Raw genomic sequence first — 7,265 nt, forward strand, 5'->3', positions numbered from 1 at the left:
CTTCCATCTCCTCCTTTGGCCAGCTTAGTATCCCAGCAGGGTACCTGATCACAGGCTGGGGGTAGGTGTTGCCTGGATCTTGTTCTTCCCATTCAGCTGACTCCTCAGGACTTGCCTTACTTTCTGCAGGTATTTAGTGGTTGGGCCTTCGTAGCAGCCTCTTCATACTTTTCCATTTGCTTGTTGAAATCCGAGGTACTTGTAGCTGTTCTCGATGTCTGCAATTTTGCCTTCTGGTATTCTCTCAGGTATCCCTGGACCCACTGAGGCCAATTACCGAGATGATGTCAAGTAGCCTCTAAGACTTACTGTATGCTAACGTCAAGGATGCATACAGCTCCTCCTCCCTCCCCCCACTTGGTAGGTCAGATCATAACCTGATTCACCTCACCCCCCGCTATGTGCCAATTGTGAGGAGGGAACCTGTGACCACCAGGACTGTTAGGAGGTGGTCAGAGGAGGCAATAGCGGAACTACAGGGCTGTTTCGAGGTGACCGACTGGGAAACACTCTGTGAGCCTCACGCCGAGGACATCAATGGGCTTACTGAGTGTATCACAGACTACATAACTTTCTGCACCGACTCCATTGTTCCAGCTCAGACTGTTCATTGTTACCCAAATAACAAGCCGTGGGTGACTAAGGACATCAAAGCCCTCCTCAACAACAAGAAGAGGGCTTTCAGAGGGGGCAACAAAGAGGAGGTGAGGAAGGTCCAGGTGTTACTAAAGGACAAGATCAGAGAGGCTAAGGACAATTACAGGAGGAAGCTGGAGTGGAAACTCCAGCAGAACAGCATGAGAGAGGTGTGGAGGGGCATGAAGACCATCACTGGATTCAGGCCAACCAACAGCAGGGGAGCTGAGGGAGGTGAGAATAGAGCCGACGAGTTGAATCTGTTTTTCAATAGATTCGACACCACAGTGTCTGCTCCCACCCCCACAACCTCACCTGCAGTCAGCCTGGAATCCAGAGCCACACCACTGTGCCAGCCTCTCTCTTCACATGTTGCCTCCTGTGAGATTCCTGACACCCCTCCCCCACCCATCACCTTCACTCAATACCAGGTTGAGATGCAAATGAGGAGACTTCACTCAGGCAAGTCTGCTGGACCAGACGGAGTGAGTCCCCTTGTCCTCAAGGCCTGTGCCCCCCAGCTGTGTGGAGTCTTTCATAAACTGTTTATGCTGAGTCTGAGTCTGCAGAGGGTCCCGGTGATGTGGAAGACATCATGCCTCGTCCCTGTACCAAAGACGCCTCGTCCCAGTGGCCCCCAGGATTACAGGCCCGTGGCACTGACCTCCCACATCATGAAGACCCTGGAAAGGCTCATCCTGGACCAGCTGCGACCCATAGTAAGACCACATCTGGATCCCCTTCAGTTCGCTTATCAGCCTCGTCTCGGAACAGAGGACGCCATCATCTACCTGCTCAATCGTGTCTACACCCATCTGGACCAGCCGGCGAGCACTGTGAGGGTCATGTTTTTTGACTTTTCCAGTGCTTTCAACACCATCAGGCCGACCCTCCTGGGTGATAAGTTAGCAGCGATGCAGGTGGATGCTTCTCTGGTGTCCTGGATTGTTGATTACCTGACAGGAAGACCACAATATGTACGTCTCCCACAGTGTGTGTCTGACAAGGTGATTAGCAACACAGGGGCACCACAGGGGACTGTCCTCTCCCCCTTCCTCTTCACCCTCTACACCACAGACTTCAGCCACTGCACAGAGACCTGCCATCTTCAGAAGTTTTCTAATGACTCTGCGGTGGTTGGATGCATCAGCAGGGATGATGAGACAGAGTACCGGGCTGTGGTTGACTCCTTTGTCACGTGGTGTGAGCAGAATCATCTGCAGCTCAACGTGGCAAAGACCAAGGAACTGATCGTGGACTTCAGGAAGACCAGGAAACACTTGACCCCTGTTTCAATCCAGGGGGTCAGTGTTGACATTGTGGAGGACTATAAATACCTTGGAGTACACATTGACAATAAACTGGACTGGGCTAAAAACACCACAGCACTTTACAGGAAGGGCCAGAGTCGTCTCTATTTTTTGAGGCGACTGAGGTCCTTCAACATCTGCCAGAAAATGCTGAGGATTTTCTATGAGTCTGTGGTGGCCAGTGCGATCCTCTATGCTGTTGCATGCTGGGGGAGCAGGCTGAGGGTCGCAGATGCCAACAGACTTAATAAACTGATCCGTAAGGCCAGCAATGTTGTGGGGATGGAGCTGGACTCCCTCAAGGTGGTGTCGGAGAGGCGGATGCTGTCCAAGATAAAGACAATGTTGGATAACACCTCCCACCCACTCCATGACATGTTGGTCAGTCACAGGAGCTCGTTCAGTGAGAGACTGAGATTACCAAAAAGCACCACTGAACGACACAGGAAATCATTCCTGCCTGTGGCCATCTCCCTGTACAACGCATCCACTTAACACACTGTTTGCTGCTACAACTACACATGTTTCTTTTCCAAATATTTATTTATAAGTGACTTATGTATGTATGTATGTATGTATATATATGTATATATTGTACTATTCTTAGTTAGCGTATTGTCTGTCTTGTCTTAATGTTGGTTTAAAATGGAGCACTGTAACAAAAAATAATTTCCCCCAGGGATCAATAAAGTATTCTGATTCTGATTCTGATTCTGATTCTGAAATGGTCTACTAGAAGATGTGAATGCAGCATTACGGACAATCCGTAACTTGACCACCACTGGAAAAGATCCTGTGGGACTTGCATATACAGAGAAGCTAATTGGTGATGGCTAACCAACCGGGCATGGTAGTGATGGACAAGTACAGGAAGACAGCAATAATGATAGATGTAGCTATAACGAATGATAGCAATACCAGAAAAAAGGAAGATGAGAAGCTGGAGAAATGCCAAGGGCTGAGAAAGCTGCTCAAGAAGATGTGGTGAAGGCAACAGTGGTCCCATCGGCATTCAGGGCACTTGGAGCAGCGACCTCCCCAAGCTGGGCGAGTCGCTCCAGCAGATCCCAGGAACAACGTTTGAGATTTCGGTCCAGAACAACACAGTCCTAGGAACACCAAAAAGACTGCACAAGACCCTTAAGGTCCCAGGCCTCTGGTGGAGGCTCTGATCTTGAAGGATAAAGACTGGCCACAATGCAAGAGGGTATTTGTTTTCTTATTTATACAGCTATTACTATTTTTATGATTATTATTAATATTTAAAAATTTGCATTTGTGGCATGCAGGATTTCTATCCTGCACCATTGCATGTTGCAGCAGCCTCAACACCCATACTTCCTATGGCTTTGTAATCTTGCAGAAGGAACCTAAAAAAGTAAAACCAAAGCTTAAAAAAATGACTACATGAAAAAAAAAAAATTACTAACAGGAGCTAAACAACAGGGACACTGCAAGGTCAAAATTCTGTGGTATGTTGTATTAATACGTAAGTCTTTGTGTGAGGTATCTGGAGGTTTGGCTTCTCCTTCCTGGTAGGCAAAAGGTGCAGCTGCTGCAACATGCACTGGTCTTTGTTCACCGTCACAACAGGAGCAGAAAAAGTCACCGATTGCCAGCCTCGATGCTCCACGAATATATGTTTTATGCAGAACATTTAGAATAAGTCTGTCATGTAGACTTCTGATAGTGCTTAATGAGCAGTTGGACAAAACTGTATTTTTGTAATTAGTACTACAGTGGTTTGTATACCACAGTGAAATAAATGTAGTTAAATATTTGTATATTTTATACTCTTTCACATATTTTAAACTTTTGAACAATGGAATTCTAATGGGCATTACATTTTATTACATTATATTGATGAAAGAGAATATTTTAAAAAATGACAATTTCAAGTTTCCTTTCAGTTTCCTTTCATCATGCTTATAGTAATTGCATGATAAGTGTTGTGTAAGGCTTTCAAAAAAACATGAGAGAGCCTAAAAAGACGTGAAGGAAGGTGAACCGATGTTCTGGCAAGGGACAAATGCGAACTGACACAATAAATACACATACAGGTGATTAGGAGAGTGGGAGGACACAGCTGGAACCAATTAGACACAACGAGACAGGAATACAGGAAGACAGGAAGCACAATAAACACATAAACAGAGACCCGGGGCCTGTTCTTCGTACGTCGCTTACTACATCCAAGATCAAATGACACATCCAAGACCAAACTATCGCGCTAACCGTGAGCTCGCTAATCCGGTTCCCCGAACACACCTGCTGTTGACGATTAGTACAGCTGGATGAAGTAATGTGCGATCACTGGGTGTCGTAAAAGGGGATACGCATCGATGGCAGAAACAGTGATCGGCAACCCTCTGATTGGTCGGTGAAAATGTCAAAGGAGCGCGCCCAGTATTTCACCGCAGCAGAGCAAGAACTCTTGATTGAGGGATTTCAGGAGTACCAGAGTGTAATTAAAACGCAAGGGAACACTGCGAAGGCTGCAAAAGCAAGGAGAGAGGGCTGGCAGAAAGTTGCTGACAAATTAAACGCGTAAGTAATGCAACATATTACATGACACCATACCATATCATATTGTAACATATCAAATCATATCACATGATATCCTTGTACACATTAGAGCCACAACCGGACCCACCAGAACATGGGAACAAGTAAAAGTGAAATACAAGAACATACTACAGAATGGTAATATCCAACACTTATATTGCTGTCAGTCTCTTGAAAAGACACCCTGAAACAATCCCTGTGTTTGTGTATAACAGCAACCAAGAAAAGGGCAGAGCAACAAAAGACAGGTGGTGGTCCTGCACCCCCTCGTCACACCCCAGCAGAGGAGCTGGCCCTAAGGTTGAATGCCACCAGACCCATTGTTGAGGGCATCCCTGGGGGCAGCTCTTCCGTAGACCAGCAGAAGCCGGGGTGCAGTAGCAGCAGCACCTACATAACTGGTGAATGGGCTCATGATTCCATTTGCACAATGTAAAATATGTGGTTGTTGCCTTAATGAAAATGCTATTCGTACTGTGACATTCATTGGCACTGTGGGTTTTCTCTGTGTGTAGTGTTACATGACTCTCCATCACTTTTACCTGTTCCCATGGAAGGGGTGACTGGAGCATGCACAGTAAGTTGGGAGATATACATATATCTGTCCCCACCCAATTGTACAGACCAATAGGCTGTACCACATCCCTTTGTAACACCATTGTGTTACCATTGCACAGGACAGTGACGCAACCCTGTCAGATGGCTGTGGTTTGGAGGAAGACCCTGTGAGTACATGCATGAATTGGCCTGAAATACCATCTACTTGTGTACTGCCATGTGTGTCTGACTGCAGTATGATTTGCAGGCCAAGAGGCCGGCAGAGAGCCCTGCTCATACAGAGGTGGGCAGTGTTGTGACTAATTATACTGCCTATGTGACATGTATTCCCCGTTAAATGTTGTCACTACAATTGACACAGGGTGACATTCGTCTGCTCTACAAGAGAAGTCTCCAGCAAAAAATGGAGTATACTGAGCTGAAGAAACAAAAGCTCCTAGGTGAGATCGAACTACAAGCTCTAATGAGGCATAAACTACAACTGGAAATCGAGTTGCTTCAAAAGGAACTCCAGAGTAAGTAAGAATACACGTTCATACGGAGCACTGTTGCTGACCTTGCGTGACATAGTATATATGCTCTGTTTTTCCAGGCAACTCTGATGACTGGCCTGTGTGTGATGGGACAGACAACGATGCTCAAATAAACGTCAATAGAAAATATGTCATGTCATTTTTTTATTATTCGAAATTGTGTTGCACAATCCTGTCCCGTGCAGCTCTGCCACTAGGTTGGTCCAAGTGCACTGGCTGGAGGTCATCATCAGGCTGCACCTCCACCACGGGGGTCCTCTCTTCTCTGATGGTGGCAATGTTGTGCAGTACAGCACATGCAACAATAATGTCACATGCCCTGTCAGGTGCAACCCTCAGGCGTTTCAGACACTGAAATCGTTCCTTCAGTTGCCCAAAGGTCATTTCAATGCGTGCCCTTGTCCTGGCTAGAGCTGCATTGTAGCGGGTTTGTGGCCCAGGGTTGGGGTCAGGGAACGGTGTCATGAAGTACTGCCTGCATGCATAACCTCTGTCTCCGAGGAGAATCCCATAGTAGGCCCCTGTGTAGTGGGGAAATGCTGTTATGTTAGGCCCGAAAGGAGTATGTAGTATCAAAATAAGCCTCTTTTACTTACCACGCTCAAATGATGTGCATTACCCTGACTCTCTGAAGATCCTTGAGTCATGCACTGATCCGGGCCATTTAGCTTCCACATTTGTACACATTTGGCACATGGAGTCACACACCATCTGAGGGATTCTATTATATGTGAACACACTCCTCCCATTATATATTGCCATCTGGAATGTTAGTATTACTCACCTGCACATTTATACTGTGGCCCCCCTTTCGATTGACAAAGTCCCCTTCATTGGGGCCTGGGGGGGCCTTGATCGCAATGTGTGTGCAGTCTATGGTACCAATCACATTCGGGAAGCCTGCGGACGATCGAGCTACAGTTACCGACATAGGTCATGATTGCATCACATTCACTATCCAATTTACTGTACCTGCAATGGCAAAAAAGCCCTGTTTGACGACCTGTGGTCTTAAGTGGCTTGGAAAAACCACAAACACACCCAGGAAATGCTTGAGTGCCAGGTACACTTTGCGAATGGCCCGGCAGACGGCACTTTTGCCAACGTTCTCTGCGTCTCCACAAGCGTACAGAAACGTGCCACTCGCAAAGTAACGCAAGGCAATGCACACAGTTTGTGCAGTTGTTAATGCCCGACTACGGTGAGTGGTACTCTTAACATGGGGATCCAGCAAGTTGGTTAGGTAGATGATACCCTCACGGGAAAATCGGTATCTCTCTATGAGCACACTGTCGCGCTGTGCTAAAGGATCCTGTCTATCCCGCAATATACGTTGGATTCTGAACACTCTCCTTATCACTCTTGCACCTTCCGCAATGGGTGGCTCGCGTACAAACGGACAGGACATGGCTGCGACAAACTTCCCACTTCCACCTTCGCTTTTATAGCCGTGGTCTGTCATCTTGATTACACGACGTAATTTGCTATTCCTACTCTGGAATGTGTGTTGCATCTGGCGTGATCACCTACATGACATAGCGTGATTACTAGTACATTTCCCTTTTTTTAGGGACTGACCTGTATGTATCTGTGTGGAATCAATAAAAGGATCAAGTGCTGCATTATCTTTAGTTACATTGATGTTATTTATTTATGGTGAAAC

The 7,265-nt window shown here is 46.6% G+C and overlaps 1 pseudogene; it reads right to left on the reverse strand.

Moving 5' to 3' along the window:
• Positions 1–2,917: 2,917 nt before the first annotated feature.
• Positions 2,918–7,010, reverse strand: LOC113024557 (putative nuclease HARBI1; annotated as a pseudogene).
• Positions 7,011–7,265: the final 255 nt, after the last annotated feature.

This window comes from Astatotilapia calliptera, chromosome 6 (genome assembly GCF_900246225.1).
Source record: "Astatotilapia calliptera chromosome 6, fAstCal1.2, whole genome shotgun sequence".
Lineage (NCBI taxonomy): Eukaryota > Metazoa > Chordata > Actinopteri > Cichliformes > Cichlidae > Astatotilapia > Astatotilapia calliptera.